The sequence below is a fragment of the Bos grunniens genome, chromosome X, assembly GCF_055505025.1.
Source record: "Bos grunniens cultivar Pamir isolate PY7600 chromosome X, Bosgru_T2T1.0, whole genome shotgun sequence".
NCBI classification, from domain to species: Eukaryota; Metazoa; Chordata; class Mammalia; order Artiodactyla; family Bovidae; genus Bos; species Bos grunniens.
The window spans coordinates 6,732,410-6,760,336 of record NC_141194.1 but is presented as its reverse complement, the minus strand read 5'-3'; the positions used below and the strand labels follow the sequence as shown (position 1 = coordinate 6,760,336).

General features: G+C 45.7%; 1 protein-coding gene across 28 annotated transcripts in view; it reads right to left on the bottom strand.

Moving 5' to 3' along the window:
- The window catches only part of TBL1X (transducin beta like 1 X-linked), a 252,978-nt gene that overhangs the window by 69,413 nt on the left and 155,638 nt on the right, over positions 1 to 27,927 (bottom strand). For 27 of the 28 annotated variants that reach the window (XM_086387904.1, XM_086387922.1, XM_086387916.1 and 24 more), the window contains one exon: positions 3,180 to 3,268. The exons of the other annotated variant lie outside the window; for it this stretch is intronic. The gene's annotated coding sequence lies outside the window, so the exon portion shown is untranslated. The remainder of the gene's footprint in view (positions 1 to 3,179; positions 3,269 to 27,927) is intronic. 28 annotated transcript variants of the gene reach the window in all.

The following is a 27,927-nucleotide window of genomic DNA, read 5'->3' as shown; positions in this document are numbered from 1 at the left end:
GACACACAGCACCCAGCGCAGAGAGAAAGGGCTGTGATTTACAGATGACTCCCAAGCTCACGGTCACGGAGGCACCATGGGCACTGTGGTATGTGAGCAGCAATGCCTTTCCCCAGCATAATCCCAAATGAACATCCGCATGTCGAAATCGCACAGGGAATCATCAACGGCTACACAAATTTCCAGAGTCACCTGTGAAGCTAAACATCAATGCCCAACTCACAGCAGGAAGTCAACGTGTGCGCTCAATTCAATTCCCTCAAAGCTCATGAATACTCAAAGCCCTGAATACTGAATGCAGACTCAATCAAGACACGGATGAGCAACAGACCTTCTCTCTCCCCTCTGACATTGAAACTATGACTCAACTGCGTTTTAAAAATACTGACTGATGGTGCAGCCGCTTTGGAAAAGCTGGGATGATTCTTCCAAACGTTAAACAGAGTTACCATATGACTGAGCGATTCTCCTCTCAGGTATATACCCAAGAGAAAATGAAGGTACACAATCCAGATAAAATTTATACACGAATGTTCACGGCAGCGCTCTTCTGAACAACTCAATAAAAGTAAACACAACTCAAATGTCCATCAGCTGATGCATGGATAAACGGCATACAGTGGTCCATCCGTACAAATGGAATATTCTTTGGCCATTAAAAGACTCATGCTACAACCTCAACACCTGATGTCACAGACTCAATTAACCTTTTCTAATTTTTCAATTTAAAAAAAACCAAACCACCCCTTCCAGATAATTAAGTAAAATATTGAAATTCTAATACAGCTGGCCCTTGAACAAAATGGAGTTTGGGGTGAAAATCCCCTTATACCTACAGGGGGCCCTCCATATCCATGGTTCCTCATCTGTGGATTCACTCACGGACTGTGCACAGCGGTTAGGTATTTATTGGGCGGGGGGGGGGGGGGGGGGGGAATTAACGTATAAGTGGGCCGGTGCAGTTCAAACCCATGGGCCAACGGTACATATTTACCTTGTTACATGTTTGGTCTTAAACAAAAATACCACATAAGGTTGTTCCTGTGGTTAAATTTGGGCCTATCATCTTACTTCTGATTGCTTCTTTTTAAAGAAGTACAGCAAAAAATCTTCCGCAAAAATGCCATCTTTTATGTTTTTAAAATAACAAAACTTCTATCAGTGGTTTTTTTTTTTTCCATTAAAACAAGGAAAGAACCAGAAAACACAAAAAAATAAAGGATAAAATCAAACTCTAAAATTCCATCTTCCAAAATACTAACAGTGCTTCTTCTTGATAGAGGGTGGAGAGGGGAACCATCAGCTTTAGGTTGAGACGTGGGCTTCAACTCTGGTTTTTCATTTTTTGGGGGGGTCACAAGGCTTTCGGGATCACAGTTCCCTGACCAGGGATGGAACCCACGCCTCCTGTAATGGAAACTGCAGAGTCCTAACCACTGGAACCACAAGGAACTCCCTGGGTTTCCATTCTTGATGTCTGCGCATCTATGATTCTTTGGTTTCTTCCTCTGGGTATACCTTATCATCTCACTAGATCTATCAATAGTAAGCTACATGTTTTTTTAATAACTTTCAAGGTTAAGTAGGAAATCAATTTGCAGATAGACACAAATCATATTAAGAAACTAACAAAGCAAAGAATTAAGATACAGAAGCCAAATAAGATACAGCCTCATGCCCTCAATTATAATCAATTTTGCTGCTTAATTTTAATTCATAATGGTGATGCAAGGGATTGATTTTAGAAGCTGTCATCTGCTCCAGAAAAGTTTAAAATAGCTGGTTCCGTATTCAGCTTCATGTTCAGTACAGGACAGTCGTATCCAACTCTTTGCGACCCCATAGACTGCAGCACGCCAGGCCTCCCTGTCCATCACCAACTCCCAGAGCTTGCTCAAACTCATGTGCATCGAGTCGGTGAGGCCATCCAACCATCTCATCCTCTGCTGTCCCCTTTTCCTCCTGCCTTCAATCTTTCCCAGCATCAGAGTCTTTCCCAATGAGTCAGTTCTTCAAATCAGGTGGCCAAAGTATTGGACTTTCAGCTTCAGCATCAGTCCTTCCAATGAATATTCGGGACTGATTTTCTTTAGGATGGACTGGTTTGATCTCCTTGCAGTCCAAGGGACTCTCAAAAGTCTTCTCCAACACCACAGTTCCAAAGCATCCATTCTTTGGTGCTCAGCTTTCTTTATGGTTCAACTCTCACATCCATACATGACTACTAGAAACACCATAGCTTTGACTAGACGGACCTTTGTTGGCAAAGTAATGTCTGTGCTTTTTAATATGCTGTCTAGGTTGGTCATAGCTTTTATCCCATGGAGCAAGCCTCTTTTAATTTCATGGCTGCAGTGACCATCTGCAGTGATTTTGGAGCCCAAGAAAATAAAGTCTCTCACTGTTTCCACTGTTTCCCCACCTATTTGCCATGAAGTGATGGGACCGGATGCTGTGACCTTCATTTTCTGAATGTTGAGTTTTAAGCCAACTTTTTCACTCTCCTCTTTCACTTTCATCAAGAGGCTCTTTAGCTCTTCACTTTCTGCCATAAGGGTGGTGTCATCTGTGTATCTAAGGTTATTAATATTTCTCCCGGCAATCTTGATTCCAGCTTCTGCTTCATCCAGCCTGGCATTTCGCATGATCTGCATATAAGTCAAATAAGCAGGGTGACAACATACAGCCTTGAGGTACTCCTTTCCCAGTTTGGAACCAGTCCATTGTTCCATGTTCGGTTTTAAGTGTCCGCTTCTTGACCTGTATACAGATTTCTCAGGAGCCAGGTATGGTGGTCTGGTATTCCCATCTCTTTAAGAATTTCCCAAAATTCTTAGAAGGTAAAAAAGCCCAATTCATCTTAAAGAATCAAGGAAGTAGCACATCGTTATTTAATAATGCTTTGTCTATTACCTTCATGGAGAAAGAAATGGCAACCTACTCCAGTATTCGTGCCTGGAGAATCCCATGGACAGAGGAGCCTGGTGGGCTACAGTCCACTGGGTCGCAAAGAGTCAGACATGACTTGGCAATTAAACAACAATTACCTTGAACTTCAGCAAGAAGAAAGACCTCAGACATGTATCATTTTAAAACAGAAGGTGTTCAGTTTTGGCAAAATGCAGTTCTGTTTGAAACGAATTTCAGGCGGAGAACAAAGATCAAAGGCAGGGGTGTACCTTTAGGGTGACTTCATGTGTAGACCTCGGAACCAGTGGGCTCCCCAGCACCCGATCATAGGAACTGCCAAGTGTCTGCTGGGACCTGCCTGGTGAGAAACAAGGAGATTGAAAAAAAGGAAAACCACAACACAATCAAAATGAACCTGAAAATTCTTTGGGAACTGTTCACCTTTGATCTCTCCTGTTCTTCTTTTCCTTTGTCATCTCAAACACGTTTTACTGTTTCATACCCTCTATCTTCAACTTTTACCCAAACTGTGCAGTTTAATTTGCAAGGTAAAAAGGAAAGTAATTAAAACCAGCCATCAGCATTATGGTACATGCAGAGCTTTACAAGGAAAACGTCTCAAAGTAAATAACATTGGTTAGAGTGCAGACAAGCATTCTGCTATCATTCAATGATAATGAACGCCCTCTTGAAACATCTTTGTTTTAGGGAGTGTATCACATAAAATCAGTAAATTAAACCGTACACACCCTAAAGAGAAGAAAGATGCTTCACAGAAAGTTGATAAACAGCGCTTGGGCCAATGTTACCATCATCACGCCATGCAAGTTTGCGTGCAGACATGCACTCAGTTATGTGCTCATGCAAACAGGGAAACGTTAGAATCGTTTCTCCCCCCCTTCTTTCGGCTTTCTAAAATAAAGCAAAAGGAAGCACTGACTACCAGGTCTCAAGTTTTCCGCTGTTATTCTCCTACATTTCCATTTCAGAGCAGTTCTGTATTTGCACAGATTTCTAAAGAAGCCAGGGGTATATCTCACAAGATAACCCTTCATATCACAAACTTGCTTTTCTCAGTCAACATAAATAGAAAGCAGTCAACCAGCATCTATTTAAGGATATGTACCTCCTTCCTTACAAAATGTCTTTGGTTGTGAGTGAGTCCAGGCTCCTACAGGATTTAAATTATCCACACATTCAAAAACTGAGGAAATTAAATGACTACCACTTTCTGTAAATTCTTGTTCAATAGTCTTAAGTGATATAAAAAGGTGCCAGGTTTAATGTAATTCAAATTCAGAAGCAGGGCTATGAATGAAGCTGTTTCTTATTAGTGAATTAATCAGAACCTCTTGAAACGTTTTTAAGGAAATTCAAGGAAATTATTCCCACTGAGCTATGTTTATAGTTATACTGTTCAAAGAAAGGAGATTAAAAAGATTCTATAAGCAGGTTCATAGGCTGTTAAGTTTCATTACACTATATTTTTAAAACATCATAAGGATCTGTAAGATGAAAGTAATAACCAAGAACAACTGAAAAAAAAATCTACCGCTGAAGGAAAATAAGATTTAAACAAAACTCTGCAGTTGTTTGAATAGACATTTAACGGCATTAGACTGAAGCAGGGACAAGGGAATATGGACTTTTCTTATAAAATAAAAATGCATTTCATTATGAAATAAATTCTGTAGTAGAGATGAAATAGGACAATACTCCTGAGAGTAACCTGACGCAGAAAGCAATTGACTATTTTCAGGACTGTGTTGTAAACCCAAAATAGCCTTCTGATGAGACTGCTAAATACCGTAAAGTATCAAAATATGAGCAGATGTCACCACAATAAGCCCCAAATTGCTTGAAAATTAAAACATTAAAATCCACAATAATTCAATTAGGCAATTAATATATAAACAGCTCTTATTACAAGCTGTTCAGGAAAAAAAAAAAAAGCTTCAGTATTTAGTATTTGGACCTATTCTTTGTCCAAAACAGATGGTAACTCACAAATTGAAGGTTATCTTTGATATAAGTTGTTAAATTCAATAAGAGTAATTAACATCATCTGTGTGTTAGAAACACACAAAACATGTGAAATATGACTTTGGTTAATGACATTCTGGTTATGCAACATGACAAATTAATTAGTTTACTGCTAAAAATAAGAAGTTAAAGTGAGAAATCTGACCTTCCAATACCTTGTCATTCCTGATTTTCCCATTACGAACAACCAAAGAGAACCACTACCCATAAGCCGTGCTGGCAAGAATTCATGGGACTGAAAAATATTTGTGGGACATGCAAATGATTTTAACAAATGCAATATATTCCTTAATTCTCAAAGGTAAACACACAACGAAAGTGACGTGAGTCCCTCAGTCACGTCCGATTCTTTGTGACCCCACAGACTGCAGCCTGCCAAGCTCCTCTGTCCATGGAATTCTCCAGGTAAGAAACCTGCAGTGGGTTGCCATTCCCTTCTCCAGGGGATCTTCCCAACCCAGGGACTGAACCCGGGTCTCCTGCATGGTAGACAGATTCTTTACCGACTGAGCCAAGTAACCCGTAATAAGAATATGGAAGCATCATAGCACGTCCACAGTGATAACACAGGTGCTTTCAACCAGGGGTGGTGTGTCCTCTGCCCCAGGGCACTCTAGGATATTAGGCAATGTCTGGAACCATTTTTCAGTGTCACAACTGGAGGAGGGACACGACTGGCATAGCATTAAGCATCTACAACTCACAGAACAGTCTTCCACACAGTAGACAGATCAGGCCCCCAAATGCTACTAATACCCAGAAACTATATTTTAATGGGACAGACTTTAGTGTTACGTAGGTTAGACTAGGGAAACAGAGTCCAAGATGGTAGTCAGAGGAAGGGACAACTAGAAGGACCACGTGCAGGGCAGACAAAGGAAAGGAAAAAGCCCATGAAAAGGAAAACCTGAGGCCTGGAACAAGAACCTCTGGAGGGGGAAGAGGCCTAACACACCCCTTTCCCTGACTGGCTTGACCATACACCCTAATTGCATTCCCTTCCCTGATTGGTTGCAGATACAAGCCCTATTTTGCAAAGGGAAATAGCCAATGGAGCCCGAGGAACCGCCAAGGGGAAGAGAAAAATGTATACAAAGGGAAACCTAAAAATGACACCAGACCACTCCCACGGGTGTGGGTCCACTCTCCTGTCTCAAGACTGTCCTGCACGTGGCTTGCTTAATAAATCCTGCCTGCTTGAGCTGTGTCGGTCTGTCGTTTTAATTCTTTCCTATGAAGAGACAAGAATGGAGGGGAAAAAACCTACTTGCCAGTAGACTAAGTAGACACTTTTCTTCGTGACTTCTGCCTTATTCGTACGGTGCCATATTAGAAGTACACATGGGCCTTCGATTCAGAAAGGAACACCCACGGGACACTTTAGCATAGACTATCACAATCTAAAACGGGTTACCGAGGTCAATCACGGATTCTGTATAGAGAAAATGGTTCACTAAGAGACACAAAAGCATCAGATACCCAACTGCAAAATAGTTCAAGGCATTCAGTGGATTAAGAGCATGGGAATAACAATGAATTCTTATAAGTGGGGGCTTCCGTTGCAGGGGGCACATTTCCTGGTAAGGGGACTAGGACCCCATATGCTTCGAAGCATAGCCAAAAAAAAAAAAAGAATTCTGATAAAGAAAAAATATTTAAGAGCAATGAAGCAAAATAATAACTATTACAGAGAGAAAGTCTCTGGAAAAATAGGAATACCAGAACATTCAAGGTTCAGCAGATAATCCCATCACTTAATGAGGTACAAATGAAATCAAGAAGAAACTGCATCGTTCATTTGAAAGAAGAATATCCATGTTTGCAAAAAAAGAGAAATGGCTTTAACAAAATTGAAATTTGAGTGGAAGGGCTTGAAAATCAAGTATAAAAGATTGTAAGAGAGGAAATTTATAGGCTTATCCTTTTACGTAAATACATGTAACATGTAAACGTCTTCTATAATAGAGTCCTGAAAAAAGTTTAGCAGAATGTTGAAAATTTCTGATGCTTTGTAATGAATACTTGGAAGTCCATTATTCTCTTCATTTCTTAGTATGTTTGAAATCTGCCAGAGTAAAATGTTGTTTTTTTTTTTTAATTCACATAAAAAGATCTGTGAACTTATTGATTTGCCCTTGTTACTTATGAGGCTGTAAGCTACTTTGAAAGCAAGAACAATGCCTTCTACCATCTCTTTATACTTCACTGTGGCTAACACACTACCTTACATTCAGGGATAAACAGCTCATCAGGGTGTGCTGAAATGTTAAAAACTAAATGTCTTTTTTGGGGGGAGCTATGGAAAATGCCATGGACGGAGGAGCCTGATGGGCTGCAGTCCATGAGGTCGATAAGAGTCGGACATGACTGAGCAACTTCACTTTCACTTTTCACTTTCATGCATTGGAGAAGAAAATGGCAACCCACTCCAGTGTTCTTGACTGGAGAATCCCAGGGACGGGGGAGCCTGGTGGCTGCCATCTACGGGGTTGCACAGAGTCGGACACGACTGAAGAGATTTAGCAGCAGCAGCAGCAGATACAGTTAAGTGTCTTCTAGCTCTGAGATTCCATGGTATCAAGTTTCAATTTATCTGCTTATGCTTAACTCTTAACTCACCAAGATATCAAAAATCACCTGGCCAGGTGATCAAGTCACATGTTAAGTCTTTCCCAAAGCACAAGTGAAGAGATTCCAAGTTTGGCTTGTTTTTTGCAATCACAAACCAGCAAATTAAAGAGAGAAGGAAGCAACCTTTACAACACTGTCAGGGGTCTAACACCCTGATTTCAAGCAGTCTACTTTGTCTGAGTTCCCTCCAATAGTCACTTAAACGTCCATAATTAACGAGAAAGTAGAAAAGAGCCTCCCAGAGGAAAGGGCCTGGGAACTGCAGCTTTGAGAAAAGACTAACATGTGACTTGATGACTGCTGCACTGGAAAACCAAGAGGAAAGCGGAAGTGAACTCACAAGATTTTTTGCACAAGTAAAGGAAACCGTAAACGAAACAAAAAGAAAACCTACAGGCTGGGCTGCAATTCAACAGGACTCCGTTTCCAAAACACACGAATAGCTCACACAACTCAGTAACAGAAAACCAAACAAGTCCATCAAAAAAACTGGCAGAAGACCAAAGTAGATACTCCTCCAAAGAAGACGTACAGATAGCCAATGAGCACCTGAGAAGATGCTCGATGTTGCTCATCACTGGACAAATTCAAATCAAAACTACAATGATGCATCACCTCACACAGGTCCGCATGGCCATCAGCAAGAAGTCTACAGATAACAGATGCTGGAGAGGGTGTGCACAAAAGGGAACTCTCGTACGCTGTTGGCAGAAATGCATTTGGTATGGCCCCTATGAAGAATGGTAAGGAGGCCCCTTAAAAAAACTCAAAGTACAATTACCATAGGATTCAGCAATCCCACTCCTGGTTATGCTGCTGCTGCTGCTAAGTCGTTTCAGGCGTGTCCAACTCTGTGCGACCCCACAGATGGTAGCCTGGGTATATATCTAGAGAAAACCCTAATTCTAAGAGATACATGCACCCACATATTCACAGAAGCACTGTGCACAATAGCTAGGATGTGGAAGCAGCCTACATGTTCACCGACAGATAAAATGCTAAAGGTGTGGGATGTTGTGTTTAGTCGATATATTGTATCCGACTCTTCTGTGACCCTATGGACTGTAGCCCACCAGGCTCCTTTGTCCATGGGATTCTCCAAGCAAGAATACTTGAGTGCGCTGCCATTTTCCTCCTGCAAGGGATCGTTCTGACCCGGGGATCAAATCCATGTCACCAGCATTTGCACGTGGCTTCTTTACCAATGAGCCACCTGGGAAGCCCCTAAGGTGTGGTGTGTGTGTATATATATATGTGTGTGTGTGTGTCTCAGTTTTATCTCACTCTTTGTAACCCCGTACACTGGGGTAGCCTGCCAGGCTCCTCTGTCCATGGGATTCTCCAGGCAAGAATACAATAGTGGGTTGCCATGCCCTTCTCCAACATATCCATATCCATATCCATCTATACATGTATATACACATATACATACATATAATGGAATATTACTCAGACATAAAAAAGGATGAAATAATACTATTTTCAACAACATGAATGGACCTAGAGGTTACTGTATCAAGTCAGACAAAGGCAAACTCATCACTTATATGTGGAACCTAAAATATGACACAAACGAGCTTAGTTACCAACCAGAAAGAGACTCATAGACATAGAAAACAGATTTATGGTTACCAAGGGAGATTGGGGAGGGGATAAGCTAGGACTTGAGGACTGGCAGACACATGCTACTATACATAAATCAGATAAAAAACAAGGTCTTTCTGTGAAGTACAGGGACCTACAGTTAATATCATATAATAAGCTATAATGAAAAAGAAAACTAACCATAAAAACGGTTTATACATAGCTGCTACTGTGGATCTGTTCTAAGTGCCTTGAAGTTATGTAATCCTGCTAATAAATAATGACAGAATCCTTCCTACTAGAATGTCACGCTTCCAACGAGGATCCCAGGTACCCCCACGAGCAGTGTCAGACCAGGGGTTCACACACAGCCAGTCACCACTTTCTTGTCATGATGCCTTCCTGGCTCCAAACTGCAGGCAGCAGAAATATTGTGAATTGCTGTCCTTCTCTAGGGGCTTCCCTGGTGGATCAGCCGGTAAAAAATCCACCTGCGATGCGGGAGACCTGGGTTCCATTCCTGGGTTGGGAAGACCCCCTGGAGAAGGGAACGGCTACCCACTCCAGTATTCTGCCCTGGAGAATTGCACAGACTGTATAGTCCACGGGGTTGCAAAGAGTCGGACATAACTGATTGACTTTCACTTTCATTTTCCTTCTCTAGCTTGTCTGTGTACCTAGGTATTCACCTAGAAAATGACACTCCATGCTCAGGATATAACTTTCCCAAACTTTAACTTTTCTGACACATGCTGAGATGTTCCTGACGACTTCCTGACAGATTTTGAATACACCAGTTGCTAGACATTCTAATAAAGAGGTTCTCCTGCTGGAAGACTATAGATTCCCCAGAAGAAATATGAAACCAACGTGCATTTCTCTAGACTCTGGAAGGCTGCAAGCTAAAGATGGCAGTGCTTGACAAAAATGAATGCAAGTCTGCCAAGATGGTAATGACTTACAAAAATAAACTTGACTTTTAACATCATAATAGTGGCAAGAAGTAGGGCAGTTCTACACGTGCCTTTACCCACTGGGAATTAAAATCAGGCCATGATCCTCACGTCTCTTTTCACTCACCCAACTAGGAACACGGGTACCGTGAGGTGAGAGGTCATGGTGCATTAAGTGGTTCCTCATCTCCTATCATCACATTCCTCTTTGAACACCATTCATTTATGGGATGTTCTTTATTTAGATGGATTAGTTATTTTTTGTCATTATACTAAAAGGGTGCCCAATTCTCTTTCTACGTAAAACTGGCAGACAAGAGTAAAAGGATCTGTTCTCTGTTAAGAGTTCTATTTATGACACACACACAAAGATTCTGGGTTGTTTTGTTCATGATAAACACTAATTACGTGCATGAATTTCAAGGGGAAGAAAAGGGAAGGAAGGAAGAGGAAGGAAGGATTGGGAAGGAAGGGGAAGGAATTGGAAGGAAGGAAGGGGAAGGAAGGGGGAGGAAGGAAGGGGGAGGAAGGGAGAGGAAGGAAGGGGAATGAAGGAAGAGGGAAGGAAGGGGAAGGAAGGAAAAAGAAGGAAGGGGAAGAAATTGGAAGGAAGAAAGAGGGAAGGAAGGGGAAGGAAGGAAAGGGAAGGAATTCGAAGGAGGGAAGGAAGGAAGAGGGAAGGAAGGGGAAGGAATGTGAAGGAAGGAAGGGGAAGGAAGGAAGGGAGACGAAGGGGAAGGAACTGAAAGGAAGGAAGGGGAAGGAAGGAAGAGGGAAGGAAGGGGAAGGAAGGAATGGGAAGGAAGAAAGAGGGAAGGAAGGGGCAGGAAGGAAGAGGGAAGGAAGGGGAAGGAATTCGAAGGAAGGAAGGGGGAGGAAGGGGAAGGAATTGGAAGGAAGGAAGGGGAAGGGAGGAAGAGGAAGGAAGGGAAAGGAAGGAAGAGGAAGGGGAAGGAATTGGAAGGAAGGAAGGGGAAGGGAGGAAGAGGAAGGAAGGGGAAGGAAGAGGAAGGAAGGAAGGGAGAGGAAGGGGAAGGAATTGGAAGGAAGGAAGGGGAAGGAAGGGGGAAAAAGGGGAAGGAATTGGAAGGCGGGAAGGGGAAGGAAGGAAGAGGAAGGGAGGGGAAGGAAGGAAGAGGAAGGAAGGGGAAGGAAGAGGAAGGAAGGGGAAGGAAGGAAGGAAGGGGAAGGAAGGGGAAGGAAGGGGAAGGAAGGAAGGAAGGGGAAGGAAGGGGAAGGGAGGAAGAGGAAGGAAGGGGAAGGGAGGAAGAGGAAGGAAGGGGAAGGAAGAGGAAGGAAGGGGATGGAAGGGGGAGGAAGGGAGAGGAAGGAAGGGGAAGGAAGAAAGAGGAAGGAAGGGGAAGGAAGGAAGAGGAAGGAAGGGGAAGGAAGGAAGAGGAAGGAAGGGGAAGGAAGGAAGAGGGAGGAAGGGGAAGGAAGGGGAAGGAAGGAAGAGGAAGGAAGAGGAAGGAAGGGGAAGGAAGGAATAGGAAGGAAAGGGAAGGAATTCAAAGGAAGGAAGGGGAAGGAAGGAAGGGGAAGGAAGGAAGGGGAAGGGAAGGGAAGGAAGGAAGAGGAAGGGAGGGGAAGGAAGGAAGAGGAAGAAAGGGGAAGGAAGAGGAAGGAAGGGGAAGGGAGGAAGAGGAAGGAAGGGGAAGGAAGGAAGAGGAAGGAAGGGGAAGGAAGGGGAAGGAAGAGGAAGGAAGGGGAAGGGAGGAAGAGGAAGGAAGGGGAAGGAAGGAATAGGAAGGAAAGGGAAGGAATTCAAAGGAAGGAAGGGGAAGGAAGGAAGGGGAAGGAAGGAAGGGGAAGGGAAGGGAAGGAAGGAAGAGGAAGGGAGGGGAAGGAAGGAAGAGGAAGAAAGGGGAAGGAAGAGGAAGGAAGGGGAAGGGAGGAAGAGGAAGGAAGGGGAAGGGAGGAAGAGGAAGGAAGGGGAAGGGAGGAAGAGGAAGGAAGGGGAAGGAAGGAAGGGGAAGGGAGGAAGAGGAAGGAAGGGGAAGGAAGAGGAAGGAAGGGGAAGGGAGGAAGAGGAAGGAAGGGGAAGGAAGGAAGGGGAAGGAAGGAAGGGGAAGGAAAGGGAAGGAATTCAAAGGAAGGAAGGGGAAGGAAGGAAGGGGAAGGAAGGAAGGGGAAGGGAAGGGAAGGAAGGAAGAGGAAGGGAGGGGAAGGAAGGAAGAGGAAGAAAGGGGAAGGAAGAGGAAGGAAGGGGAAGGAAGGAAGAGGAAGGAAGGGGAAGGAAGGAATAGGAAGGAAAGGGAAGGAATTCAAAGGAAGGAAGGGGAAGGAAGGAAGGGGAAGGAAGGAAGGGGAAGGGAAGGGAAGGAAGGAAGAGGAAGGGAGGGGAAGGAAGGAAGAGGAAGAAAGGGGAAGGAAGAGGAAGGAAGGGGAAGGGAGGAAGAGGAAGGAAGGGGAAGGGAGGAAGAGGAAGGAAGGGGAAGGGAGGAAGAGGAAGGAAGGGGAAGGAAGGAAGGGGAAGGGAGGAAGAGGAAGGAAGGGGAAGGAAGAGGAAGGAAGGGGAAGGGAGGAAGAGGAAGGAAGGGGAAGGAAGGAAGGGGAAGGAAGGAAGGGGAAGGGAGGAAGAGGAAGGAAGGGGAAGGGAGGAAGAGGAAGGAAGAAAGAGGGAAGGAAGGGGCAGGAAGGAAGAGGGAAGGAAGGGAAAGGAATTCGAAGGAAGGAAGGGGGAGGAAGGGGAAGAAATTCAAAGGAAGGAAGGGGAAGGAAGGAAGGGGAAGGAAGGAAGGGGAAGGGAAGGGAAGGAAGGAAGAGGAAGGGAGGGGAAGGAAGGAAGAGGAAGGAAGGGGAAGGAAGAGGAAGGAAGGGGAAGGAAGGAAGGAAGGGGAAGGAAGGGGAAGGGAGGAAGAGGAAGGAAGGGGAAGGGAGGAAGAGGAAGGAAGGGGAAGGAAGAGGAAGGAAGGGGATGGAAGGGGGAGGAAGGGAGAGGAAGGGAAGGGGAAGGAAGAAAGAGGAAGGAAGGGGAAGGAAGGAAGAGGAAGGAAGGGGAAGGAAGGAAGAGGGAGGAAGGGGAAGGAAGGGGAAGGAAGGAAGGAAGAGGAAGGAAGAGGAAGGAAGGGGAAGGAAGGAATAGGAAGGAAAGGAAGGAATTCAAAGGAAGGAAGGGGAAGGAAGGAAGGGGAAGGGAAGGGAAGGAAGGAAGAGGAAGGGAGGGGAAGGAAGGAAGAGGAAGAAAGGGGAAGGAAGAGGAAGGAAGGGGAAGGGAGGAAGAGGAAGGAAGGGGAAGGAAGGAAGAGGAAGGAAGGGGAAGGAAGGGGAAGGAAGAGGAAGGAAGGGGAAGGGAGGAAGAGGAAGGAAGGGAAGGAAGAGGAAGGAAGGGGAAGGGAGGAAGAGGAAGGAAGGGGAAGGGAGGAAGAGGAAGGAAGGGGAAGGAAGGAAGGGGAAGGGAGGAAGAGGAAGGAAGGGGAAGGGAGGAAGAGGAAGGAAGGAGAAGGAAGAGGAAGGAAGAGGAAGGAAGGAATAGGAAGGAAAGGGAAGGAATTCAAAGGAAGGAAGGGGAGGAAGGAAGGGAGAGGAAGGGGAAGGAAGGAAGGGGAAGGAAGGGGAAGGAAGGGGAAGGAAGGGGAAGGGAGGGGAAGGAAGAGGAAGGAAGGGGAAGGGAGGAAGAGGAAGGAAGGGGAAGGAAGAGGAAGGAAGGGATGGAAGGGGGAGGAAGGAAGGGGAAGGGAGAGGAAGGAAGGGGAAGGAAGGAAGAGGAAGGAAGGGGAAGGAAGGAAGAGGAAGGAAGGGGAAGGAAGGAAGAGGAAGGAAGAGGAAGGAAGGGGAAGGAAGAGGAAGGAAGGGGGAGGAAGGGGGAGGAAGGGAGAGGGAGGAAGGGGAAGGAAGGGGAAGGGAGGAAGAGGAAGGAAGGGGAAGGAAGGAAGAGGGAGGAAGGGGAAGGAAGGGGAAGGAAGGAAGAGGAAGGAAGAGGAAGGAAGGGGAAGGAAGGAAGGGGAAGGAAGGGGAAGGGAGGAAGAGGAAGGAAGGGGAAGGGAGGAAGAGGAAGGAAGGGGAAGGGAGGAAGAGGAAGGAAGGGGAAGGAAGAGGAAGGAAGGGGATGGAAGGGGGAGGAAGGGAGAGGAAGGAAGGGGAAGGAAGAAAGAGGAAGGAAGGGGAAGGAAGGAAGAGGAAGGAAGGGGAAGGAAGGAAGAGGGAGGAAGGGGAAGGAAGGGAAGGAAGGAATAGGAAGGAAAGGGAAGGAATTCAAAGGAAGGAAGGGGAAGGAAGGAAGGGGAAGGAAGGAAGGGGAAGGGAAGGGAAGGAAGGAAGAGGAAGGGAGGGGAAGGAAGGAAGAGGAAGAAAGGGGAAGGAAGAGGAAGGAAGGGGAAGGGAGGAAGAGGAAGGAAGGGGAAGGAAGGGGAAGGAAGAGGAAGGAAGGGGAAGGGAGGAAGAGGAAGGAAGGGGAAGGGAGGAAGAGGAAGGAAGGGGAAGGGAGGAAGAGGAAGGAAGGGGAAGGGAGGAAGAGGAAGGAAGGGGAAGGGAGGAAGAGGACGGAAGGGGAAGGAAGGAAGAGGAAGGAAGGGGAAGGAAGGAAGGGGAAGGGAGGAAGAGGAAGGAAGGGGAAGGGAGGAAGAGGAAGGAAGGAGAAGGAAGAGGAAGGAAGAGGAAGGAAGAGGAAGGAAGGAATAGGAAGGAAAGGGAAGGAATTCAAAGGAAGGAAGGGGAGGAAGGAAGGGAGAGGAAGGGGAAGGAAGGAAGGGGAAGGAAGGGGAAGGAAGGGGAAGGAAGGGAAAGGGAGGGGAAGGAAGAGGAAGGAAGGGGAAGGGAGGAAGAGGAAGGAAGGGGAAGGAAGAGGAAGGAAGGGGATGGAAGGGGGAGGAAGGAAGGGGAAGGGAGAGGAAGGAAGGGGAAGGAAGGAAGAGGAAGGAAGAGGAAGGAAGGGGAAGGAAGAGGAAGGAAGGGAGAGGGAGGAAGGGGAAGGAAGGGGAAGGGAGGGAAGAGGAAGGAAGGGGAAGGAAGGAAGAGGGAGGAAGGGGAAGGAAGGGGAAGGAAGGGGAAGGAAGGAAGGAAGAGGAAGGAAGAGGAAGGAAGGGGATGGAAGGGGGAGGAAGGGGAAGGGAGGAAGAGGAAGGAAGGGGAAGGGAGGAAGAGGAAGGAAGGGGAAGGGAGGAAGAGGAAGGAAGGGGAAGGAAGAGGAAGGAAGGGGATGGAAGGAAGGAAGAGGAAGGAAGAGGAAGGAAGGGGATGGAAGGGGGAGGAAGGGGAAGGGAGGAAGAGGAAGGAAGGGGAAGGGAGGAAGAGGAAGGAAGGGGAAGGAAGAGGAAGGAAGGGGAAGGGAGGAAGAGGAAGGAAGGGGAAGGAAGGAAGAGGAAGAAAGGGGAAGGAAGGAAGGGGAAGGGAGGAAGAGGAAGGAAGGGGAAGGAAGGAAGAGGAAGGAAGGGGAAGGAAGGAAGGGGAAGGAAGGAAGAGGAAGGAAGGGGAAGGAAGGGGAAGGAAGGGGGAGGAAGGGGAAGGAAGGGGGAGGAAGGGGAAGGAAGGGGGAGGAAGGAAGGGGAAGGGAGAGGAAGGAAGGGGAAGGAAGAGGAAGGAAGGGGAAGGAAGAGCAAGGAAGGGGATGGATGGGGGAGGAAGGGAGGGCATGGAGGCGGGAGGAAGGAACAGGAAGGCATTGGAAGGAAGGAAGGGGAAGGAAGGGAGCAAGGGGGAGGAAGGGCGAAGCTTGGTGTTTTGAATCCTCGATTAAAAGGCCCAGGCATTTCAACAAAGGCACCCTAGTACACACGAGTGCATCTCACACGCAGAGAGAGCAGGAGTAACGCTGCAGGGTCCTTCACAGGGAACGCACTTGTATGTCTCTATTATTTCTCTAACTAGGCTACTCTGCTGACAATCCTCCCCTTTTCTGAAACCGAGTTTAAAAATCGGGAGATAGTCAGGATATGAAGACCAAAGAGGGAAAAGTTCTAGACTGGTAAAGCAGGGGTGAGCACACTTTCTCTGCAGGAATCTTGGATCCTTGACACCCAAACTGAGTCTGCTACAACTGCTCACGTCTGCTTTGGCTCTAAAACAGCTGCAGACGGTACATAAATGGGTGTTGGGTGTGCTTCAACACAATTAAAAAAAAACAGATTGCAGGTGGGGCTGGCCTATAGGCAGGAGTCTGCCGATCCCTGCCTGAGGGCAGTATCAGTGAAAGGCATTCAGTCGTCTCTGACTCTTTGCGACCCCATGGACTACACAGTCCATGAGATTCTCCAGGCCAGAATACTGGAGTGGGTAGCCTTTCCCTTCTCCAGAGGATCTTCCCAAACCAGGGATCAAACCCAGGTCTCCCACATTGCAGGCGAATTCTTTACCAGCTGAGTCATAAGGGAAGCCCAAGAATACTGGAGTGGATAGCCTTTCCCTTCTCCAGCAGATCTTCCCGACCCAGGAATCGAACCAGGGTCTCCTGAATTGCAGGCAGATTCTTCACCCACTGAGCTGTCAGGGAAGCCCAAGGCAATATCATGCTCATTTTATTAAGGTGTGTACTCCAAACTTCTTGTGTGCATGTGCGCAGAGTCACTTCACTTGGGTCTGACTCTTTGCGACCCCATGGACTGTAGCCCGCCAGGCTCCTCCATCCATGGGATTCTCCAGGCAAGAACACTGCAGTGGGTTGCCATGCCCTCCTCCAGGGGATCTTCCCGACCCAGGGATTGAACCCACGTCTCTTATGTCTCCTGCACTGGCAGATGGGTTCTTTATGCCCCCTGGGAAGACGACCCATATTACATTAAAATAGACAACCTTCTAATTGACTTCAGACAATTAACATATGACAGAAGTGGTCTATTCGAGAAGTAAAACAAGTCTCTGCCTTGTTTCTAGGAATGACCACAGTGGAGGGGTGCAGTTGGAATGACGGGTGGATTTCAGCCCAGGTTCTTGGTCTCTGGGACACACACACACACACACATACACACACACATGTACACCTGCCATGGGAGCTTACATGACACTAGCTCAAATGCCATTCTAGGTTAAGATGATGCTCTCAGAACCCAAGTGCAAAGTCTCATGAAACTTTCCAGTTCTTTCACAGATCGCATAAGCGTGAAACTGAACAAAATAAATCTCATCAGTGTGGAGATGACATCTCTTTTTTTCCCCCTCCCTCGTTAAACACGATTTTTAACAGGTTTCGTTTTTAGACTAGTTTTAGATTTCCAGCCAAAGTGACAGGAAGGTACACAGATTTCCTGTATGCCATTTGCTCCTACACAGGCTCAATTTCCCTCCTTATCTAGGTCCCCCACCAGAGGGTCCATCTGTTACAACTGATGAACCCACACTGACATTATCACCTGAAGCCCATAGTTTATATCAGGCTGTGGCACCTTCTATGGGTTTTGACAAAAGACATAAACACACCTGAGCCCCCCAGGTGGTGCTCGTTGTAAAGAACCTTCGCCCTTCAATGCAGGAGACGTAAGAGACACAGGTTTGATCCCTGGGCCAGGAAGATCCCCTGGAGAAGGGCATGGCAACCCACTCAGTATTCTTGCCTGGAGAAGCCCATGGACAGAGGAGCCTGTTGGGCTATAGTCCACGGGGTCGCAAGGAGTCGGGCAGGACTGAACGACTTTCACTCACTCACTCACTCAAGAAAACCGAGGCTTAGCTGACTGACGGGGTCGCAAGAAGTCGGACATGACTGAAGGGACTTAGTACGCACACACGCATAAAGACATGTGTCCAGCACTAAACCACCATCAAGAATACTTCCACTGTCCTAAAAGTTCTCCGTGCTCCAGGGGCTCATCTCAGCACTGAAGATGGTGCTGCAAAGAGTCAGACACAACTGAGTGATTGAACTGAAGTAATATTCCACTGTCTAGATGCAACACTCAAATATTTATCCACTCACGTATAAAAGGACATCATGGTTTCTCCCAAGTTTTGGCAATGAGGAATCAAAGCTCTATAAACATATGTGTGCAGGTTTTTTCCTTTGAGTACATTAAAATTAAATGCCATTAAAATGATATAAGTAAGACTTGCCTGGTGGTCCAGTGGCTAAGTCTCCACGCTCACACTGCAGGGGCCTGGGCTCGATCCCCGGTCAAGGAATTAGATCCAACACGTGCAACTAAAGATTCTGGATGATGCAGTGAAGCCTAAAGACCCACACAGTTTTGCACTAAGACCTGAGCAGCCAAATAAATCAACATACTTTTTAAAGAATTATCTAATTAACAGATGTTCAGGGGAAAGCTTTTAAGAGGTTCTCAATTGTGGGCAACTGTGTCCCCGTAGGGTCATCAGTCAATGTCCGGAGATATTCCTCAGTGTCACAACTCAGGGGAGGGTCTCTGGCATGGAAGGGGTAGAGGTCAGACAAGATGTTCCCACGTGAGAAAGGATTCTTGGGCCCCCAACGTAACTAGTGCTGAGGCTGAGAAACTCTGCTGCTGCTGTTCAGCCATTCAGTCGTGTCAGACTCTTTGCAACCCTGTGGACTGTAGCCTGCCAGGCTCCTCTGTCCGTGGGATTCTCCAGGCAAGAATACTGGAGTGGGTTGCCATGCCTTCCTCCAGGGCATCTTCCCGAGCTGGGGATCGAACCCATGTCTCTTACGTCTCCTGCATTGCCAGGCGGGTTCTTTACCACTAGCGCCACCAGGGAAGCCCTGAGAAGCCCTGGTATGAGGATAAAATGCTAACTCTCCCTAGGTCCACTCCGTCTCACCTCGCAGAGACTGCCCCTATTTCCCAGCTCCCCCTACAGTCCTGCAAGTGCCCACCGTGTGGTACTCTTCCTTTTAACACAAACGTGATCTGCTATCATCCCTGAATCTGAGTCATGAGAGGTGCGTGTCACTGGTTTTCATCATGAAAACCTTTCAACAGCAAGGCTGCTCAGTACCTGCCTACATAAAATAACTCGTCGTCCACCTGTTCTCGTAGAAAGTGTACATTTTATCAAGTCCCTCTAGGTCCATGATATGACTTAACCATCACAACAATCCTTTTGCTATTCCCACTGTCTAGCTGTAAAAGGCCAAGTTCTTGAGAGTTTAAATGAACAGAACGGTCCAGACTGGTTTCACAGCTAGGAAATGGTCAAATTTGTTTGTTGTTCCTCAGTTGCTCAGTTGTGTCCGATTCTTTGCGACCCCATGGGCTGCAGCACTCCAGGCCTCCCTGTCCATCACCAACTCCCAGAGCTTACTCAAACTCATGTCCATTGAGTTGGTGATGCCTTCCAACCATCTCATCCTCTGTTGCCCCCTCCTCCTCTTGCCCTCAATCTTTCCCAGCATCAGGATATTTTCAAATGAGTTGGCTCTTTGCATCAGGTGGCCAAATTACTGGAGCTTCAGCATCACTCCTTCCAATGAATACTCAGAGATGATTTCCTTTAGGATGGACTGGTTGGATCTCCTTGCAGTCCAAGGGACTCTCAAGAGTCTTCTCCAACACCACAGTTCAAAAGCATCCATTCTTTGGCGCTCAGCTTTATGGTCTAAATCTCACATCCATACATGACTACTGGAAAAATCATAGCTTTGACTAGATGGACCTTTGTTGGCAAAGTGATGTTTTTGCTTTTTAATGTTCTGTCTAGGTTGCTCATAGCTTTTCTTCCAACGAGCAAGCGTTTTTTCATTTCATGGCTGCAGTCACCATCTGCAGTGATTTTGGAGCCCAAGAAAATAAAGTCTGTCACTGTTTCCATTGTTTCTCCATCTATTTTCCATGCAGTGATGGGACTGGAAGCCATGACCTTAGTTTTTTGAATGTTGATTTTTAAGCCAGCTTTTCCACTGTCCTCTTTCACTTTCATCAAGGGGCTCTTTAGTTCCTCTTCACTTGCTAACATAAGGGTGGTGTCATCTGCATATCTGAGGTTATTGATATTTCTCCCGGCAATCTTGATTCCAGCTTGTGCTTCGCCCAGCCCAGCGTTTCTAATGATGTACTCTGCATGTAAGTTAAATATGCAGGGTGACAATTTATAGCCTTGATGTGTTCAACTCTCCCAATTTGGAACCAGTCCGTTGTTTCAAGTTCTGTTCAACTTGTCTGGTTCTTGACCTGCATACAGATTTCTCAGGAGGCAGGTAAGGTGTTCTGGTATTCCGATCACTTTAAGAATTTTCCATAGTTTGTTGTGATCCACACAGTCAAAGGCTTCAGTGTGGTCAATGAAACAAAAGTAGACGTTTTCCTGGAATTATCTTGCTTTTTCTATTATCCAACAGATATTGGCAATTTGATCTCACGCTCCTGAGCTGATCTGAAATGTATTCAGTCATTTGCACTGTGTATATGTGTGTTAGTCGCTTAGTTGTTTCCGACTCTTTGCGACCCCGTGGACTGTAGCTCACCAGGCTCCTCTACCCATGGGATTCTCCAGGCAAGAATACTGGAGTGGGTAGCCATTCCCTTCTCCAGGGAATCTAGACGACTCAGGGATCGAACCGGGGTCTCCTGTACCGCAGGCAGATTCTTCACCGCCTGAGTCACCAGGGAAGCCCTCGTTTGCACTTTATCTACAAGCAACTACGCTCTATTCAGTTTTGGATTTTCTGTGATTTTTTTTTTTTTCCTTCACCGGACCGCCTTCCAGGTTTCCGCAGTTAGCCTTGACATCTAGAAGATGAAAGCCAGAACGGGAGTGAGTCATCCTGGGGCTTTGCATTCCATTCACGTGCGCATCTCTCCCGTGGCGTCAAACTCAGATCAACAGCGAATGTCTTATTTATAGCGATGGTTTATTTATAGATGAGCAGGATGACCAAGAGCACCCTTATGCCTCCAAGAAAGCAGCAGCGTGTGCAGCTAGACGAGGAAACCAAGTGCGGGAAAAGGCAGTTCCTTCCTGATTCATGGAATGCAGTTCTTTGGAGATAAAACACACCCTATTTGTCATTAAAATTCTTTGTTTCTGAGTGCGTCTGCCTTCAAGATGTTAACGCTTCTTTTGTTCCATCATTGGTACGGGAGACTTGTGAAATCACAAGCAACCATTATTATTAGTGTCATGACTGGGGACTTGTCTGGGAGTTTAGTGGTTAAGACATGGCACTTTCACAGCAAGGGGCATGAGTCTGAGCCCTAATTGGGGGACTAAGATACTGAATGCCTCGAGGTGAAGCCGAAATACACACAGACATATATATATATACGTATGTACACGTGTATTCATATACATACATATATATACACATGTACGCACACATTGATGACTGTAAAATCATAGCTAAATATGTACATCAGGCCTCATTTCATGCAACTACAGCTATTGAATATGAATTTTCCAAACTAGAAAATGAGAGCTGGGAATTCCGTGGTCTCTGTGCTTTCAATGTCAAGGGTCTGGGTTTGATTCCTGGTCACGTAATTAAGATCCCATAAGCCCTTGTGGTGCAGTGAAACAAAAAGAAAAGAAAAATGTCACCCACCATTTTTTTAAAGTCTTTTTTGATTTTGTTACAGTACGGCTTCTGCTTTATGTTTTGGGTTTTTAGGCCTGTGGGGTCTTAAGCTTCCCCGACCAGGGATCGAATGCACACCTCCTATACTGGAAGGCAAAGTCTCAATCACTGGATCTCCAGGGAAGTCCCGGCCCACCTTTTTTAGAGTTCTGATTCCTCACTGCCCTTTCCTCCTACCTGACGGCTGCTAACCAAAACAGACTCACATGTGAGTGCCCGTCAGTCAGTCCTCCAAAGCCAGGGACGAACAGGACACGTGGGTTGGTCTGTCTCGGCTAAGATGACTAAAACAGTTTGAGAGTTTGTTTCTGCCTAGCTTTCAAGACTCAAGCTTGCCTTCACGCGCAGGGGCTGCAGGAGGCAGTTTCTAGTACGGGCTCCAATATCACTGGGGGTGGCAACTGCAGTCACAAAATTAAAAGACACTTGCTCCTTGGGAGAAAAGCTACGACCAACCCAGACAGTGGATTCAAAAGCAGAGACATCACTTTGTTGACAAAGGTCCGTCTAGTCAAAGCTATGGTTTTTCCAGTGGTCAGGTATGGATGTGAGAGTTGGACCATAAAGAAGGCTGAGCACCAAAGAATGGATGCTTTTGAACTGTAGTGTTGAAGAAGACTCTTGAGAGTCCCTTGGACTGCAAGGAGATCCAACCCGTCCATCCTAAAGAAAATCGGTCCTGAATATTCATAAGAAAAACTGATGCTGAAGCTCGGATACTCTGTCCACCTGATATGAAAAAACACCCTGATACTGGGAAAGACTGAAGGTGGGAGGAGAAGGGGACGACAGAGGATGAGATGGACCGATGGCATCACCGACTCAACGGACATGAGTTTGAATAAACTCCAGGAATTGGTGATGGACAGGGAGGCCTGTTGTGCTGCACTCCATGGGGTCGCAAACAGTTGGACATGACCTAGCGACTCAACGGACAACAGCAAGTATGTGATTATTTGGAGAAACAAACACTTGAGACAATTCGTTTGAAGCAAGACCAAGAAATCTATCAGTTAAGTAAAGCCTCCTCTTTTAAAGGAATCTGACATAAATTCTGCGAGGCAGAAACCACCTCTGTAAGCTGATGGTGTGAGGTACCAAAAAGATAACACACCTCATGGAAGGAGGAGGCACTGCAGGGCCTGGCATTACAAATGTCAAAAAAGACTTGTGGTTTCCTGTAGTTTCAGAGGGCGACTGACTCTTGAGACAGAAAAAGATGATACACAATTTAACGCCAGAAAAAAATAACACACAATTTAATGAATATCCATGGGTCAACAAGCCCTGCTTGGCGGGTGCTCAGAATTCCCAGATTAATCCCAGGGTGTGATGGTCCCCACTGGCTTTCCACGGTGGGCTTGGGACGCGGAAGTCACATAAAATAGAGAGAATGTCACCCCGCGTGATCCGGGATCAAAGGTGCTCGTGTAGGACAGAGCTACAGGACGTGTGCGTCAGGCTCACATCTGCATGGACGTGGTCCCCGCAGTGATTTCCTCATCGCCCTCTGCCATCTCACAGACTTGGGAGAGCCCATCGCTGGGCAGTCAGAACCTGGAAGTCATCCCAGGTGGTGTGCGTTATATATCCCATCTCCCTTCCACTGCACCACTGGCCTATCTTTAGACGCACTTTTCAGGTACTAAAACAATAAAATAAACACACTGGCACACGCTGATTCTTCTAGCCCTGTATATTTGCCTTGAAGGCCAAACTCTTGCCTCTGTCTTGGGTGGCTAGTCTCAATCACGCCATTCTTTACACCCAATCTAAGCTGGCTTCCTTTTCTCCAGATTCCAGCACGCTGTTATTTGCCAGAAATTACACTCAGTGCTTGGAAAGGGTAGTGGTTCCCTTCCGACACAAGCTGGCACACTCTCGGAGAAGCAGTGTGGTCCTGGTGTGACCTCGGCTAAACCCCAGACTCCTTCGCTCGGGGCTGTGTGTCCCCTGGTGAGGAACTTAGCCTCTCTGGGCCAGTAAAGGAGCACGGCGTGTTTAGCAGTTATGCTGCAGAAATTCACAGATTCAGACACATAAAGCCGGACGCATAGGCCTGTACAGAACGACAGTTAACTGCAACATGCTAACGGCTGTGGAGTGGTTACTGGAATGATGCTGTGTTCCTTCTGTGCTGTTCATCATTTGTTTCAATTTTTAAAGCAAAAATGAAAACCAAGATGATTAAATATATTAATATATAAAAATTATATTATAAATAACAATGAATAAATAATAAATGATATAATACACAAATCTATACAAATACATAATATAAATATTAATATATAATTGTATATATTTAACATATAGTTAAATATATTAATATTAAATATATTAATATATAATTAAATATAATAATATATTTAATCATCTTGGGTTTTATTATATATATACACACAGACACACAAACATATATAAACCTAAAAGCCAATATAAATCTACATTTTCACCAGTGACTCCCACAAAGGAATAAATGTCAGAAGCTTCTTTAACAGGATTAAAACAGTCACATAAGTGAAAGTATAAGAGAATGATGTTTTTGTTTCCACTGGAACATAATCACAGTTATCTCTGGTTTTTTCTTAAACGGAAACTAACTGCTTGGTTTTCAAACAACTGCACTTTTAAGTGGGCAAATGTGTCTGAGAAAGGAAAAGAACAGGGTCAGAAGAAGGAAGAAGAAAACAATCAGGTTAGACGGAATGTAGATGCTACAATTCTTGACTCTAGCAGTATCTTCATGCTACACCATCAAATGATTTTATCCGCCTAGTACTCTTTTACTGATCCTCTTTTACCAGTCTAGCAAGCAACAGGCTTCGTGCAAACATGATTTCAAGTGTAGTGTTAGCGTGTTAGCTGCTCAGTCGTGTCCAACTCTTTGCGACACCATGGACTGGAGCCCGCCAGGCTCCTCTGTCCATGGGGTTCTCCAGGCAAGGATACTGGAGTGTGTGGCCATTCCTTTCTCCAGGGGATCTTCCTGACCCAGGGATGGAACTTGGGTCTCCTGTATTGCAGGCCGATTCTCCACTGTCTAAGCCACCAGGGCAGCCTAATGATTGCAAACACAGTAAAATGCAAATGCTCTATGTCCTATAAAAATCAAGTATAAAGGAAAACTAGGATTTAAGTGAATATCCTAGTTTAAGCTTAATCTGATTTCCTTCGATCCTGTCCAAATTTCCCTGGGGTCCTAAGATCACCCTCATGAATTATGCAATGTGTTAAATCCCTAAGTAAGTATACTGGAGTGTGTAGTATAGCTTCCCAGGTGGCGCTAGCGGTAAAGAACCCACCTGCTGATGAAGGAGACTTAAGAGGCGGAAGATCCCTTGGCGGAGGAAGCGACAACCCCCTCCAGTAGTCTTGCCTGGGAAATCCCATGGACGGAGGAGCCTGGTGGGCAATAGTCCGTGGGGTCGCAAAGAGTCGGACATGACTGAAGTGACTTAGCACGTCTGTACTACAGTTTGGAAGGTGTATCAAGATGTTCTGGGGATGCGACTTCTGACAACACAGTCAACAGAACAAAGTGTGACCCCGAAATGGTACTGGGAAGATGCCATTGGTAACAGGGAACTGGTGCTGTGTCAGATTATCTGATTGTGCAAATAGAACTATTCACAAGTCACACGCCGCCCTAAACACACAGAAAACGTCTCTGCCAAAAAAATGCTGAAACGCCCTGCAGTTTCAAGTATGACATTTACATGGTTTTATAGAAATACCACGGATTAAAAATAAAAGACAGTGTCTTTTGGTAGGAGAGAAACCTTGTTCCTCCAAAGAGTATATGAGAAAACTAAAGTGAACTTTGAGATATCTTTCTCAATTTGGTTCCTCCATTATACAGAGATTTACTTATTCAAATAAGAAGAGAAGAGACGGCCCCTTACAAAGAAAAGGATGCAGAGTCTGGAAGTGCGAGTAGAAAAGTTAATGTGTCTTAAACGGGTGACTCTCCAACTTGACTGGGGACTTTATACTGTGCTCTCCTGCTGGCAAAGGTCAGTACAGTCAAAGCTATGGCTCTTTAGTAGTTACGTACAGATGTGAGAGTCGGACCATAAAGAACACTGAGTGTCTGAGAATTGATGCTTTTGAACTGTGGTGTTGGAGAAGACTCCTGAGACTCACTTGGACTTAAAGGAGATCAAACCAGTCAATGCTAAACCCTGCATATTCATTGGAAGGACTGATGCAGAAGCTGAAACTCCAATCCTTTGGCCACCTGATGTGAAGAACTGACTCACTGGAAAAGACCCTGATGCTGGGAAAGATGGAAGGCGGGAGGAGGGAACGACAGAGGATGAGATGGTTGGATGGCGTCACCAACTCAATGGACATGAGTTTGAGCAAGCTCTGGGAGTTGGTGATGGACAGGGAGGCCTGGCGTGCTGCAGTCCATGGGGTCGCAAAGAGTCGGATATAACTGATCTGATCAACAACAAATCTCCTACTGAAGGAAGTCTCCTGGGGGCTCCCCCCCTCCCCATAAAGAATAAAAATCTCTATCTGGGACCTTAAGAACTGCAGTCCAGGAGACACAGATACAGGTAAAACCAAAGGAAGCGTTCGGGGAAAAGAAAGAACCAGGGGCTCGTAAAGACAGAATTCACAAGGGTGTTACAGTTGCCCAGTGAGAATTATGAGTGACTCAGATGCAAGTCACAGGTTATTTGTCCTCACAGAACCATGAGTTATTTTAGGGTTCCCAGGGGCTTTTTTTTGAGACTTAAATGTGAAACAGTGACAGCAAAAGGGTTCAGAACAGCGTGATTAATTAAGGAGACATTTGATGCACCCACTGACACCCCGGAAAAGCCCCTGTACACAGGCCAAGCACTCGACAAGTGTGAATACGCTCAGCTGACTTCTGGGGTCTTAACCTGTTCGATTCGATTAGCGCTTGGTAGATACGTTCTTAAAGGGCCAGAGAGTAAATACTCTTCATTCCATGAGCCGCAGAGAGCTACAACCGTGCAATACAGGCATCAGCAGGTTTAGCTGTGTTCCAAGGAAACTTAATTACGTATAATGGAACTGAGAGAATTTTCATGCGTTATAACTTGTCATTCTTCTTGGCTTCATTTTTCAAAAAACACTTGCTTTATTTATTTTTAAATTATTTACCTGGCTGTGACTAGTTGCGGTATGCGAACTCTTAGCAGCATGTGGGATCTAGTCCCCTCAGCAGGACTGAACCGAGGGCCCCTGCATTGGGAGACTGGAGTCTTAGCCGCTGGACCACCAGGGGAGTCCCTGGTTTTTACATTTTTAAGTGGTCCCCCCCCACCAAAAAAAAAATCAAAAAATGGTGGTTCAGTGGTTAAGACTCCATGCTCCCAAGGCAGGGGTCCCAGGTTCAATCCCTGGTCAAGTAAACTAGATCCTACGTACCTCAAGTAATGATTCCCTCTGCTGAAACTGAGACCCAGAGCAGCTAAATGAATGAATGAATAAATAAGTAAGTTTAAGTTCAGTGCAGTCGCTCAGTTGTGTCCAACTCTTTGCGACCCCATGGGCTGCAGCACACCAGGCCTCCCTGTCCATCACCCACTCCCAGAGTTTACCCAAACCCATGTCCATTGAGTCAGTGATGCCATCCAACCATCTCATCCTCTGTCATCTCCTTCTCCTCCCGCCCTCAATCTTTCCCAGCATCAGGGTCTTTTCCAATGAGTCAGTTCTTCGCATCAGGTGGCCAAAGTATTGGACTTTCAGCTTCACCGTCAGTCCTTTCAATGAACACTCAGTACTGATTTCCTTTAGGAAGGACTGGTTGGATCTCCTTGCTGTCCAAGAGACCCTCAAGAGTCTTCTCCAACACCATAGTTCAAAAGCATCCGTTCTTTGGTGCTCAGCTTTCTTTATAGTCCAGTTCTCACATCCATACATGACTACTGGAAAAACCATAGCCTTGACTAGATGGACCTTTGCTGGCAAAGTAATGTCTCTGCTTTTTAATATGCTGTCTAGGTAAGTAAGTATTGGGTTGGCAAAAAAAAAAGAAAATGTAGAAACCATCCTTAGCGTATTTAATGTACAAAAGTAGACAAAGGGTTAAATTTCGCCTGCAGGCTAGCTCTGCTAAAGCTGTGTTAGATAAGATGAGGCATGGTTAGATTCCATTGCTATCACAGCTTGCAAAGATTACTGAAAAACGAACCTCAGAAAGCATTATGACAATTCGTCAAAACATTCAACACACAGTTACCATATGATTCAGCAATTCCACTTTTAGGTATAAAACCAAAAGAACAGAAAGCAGGAACCTGAACAGATATTTGCACCCCAATGTTCTAAGTGACAACATTCACAATTGCCAAATAACAGAAACAACCCACATGTCCACTGATGGATGAATGGATTAAAAAA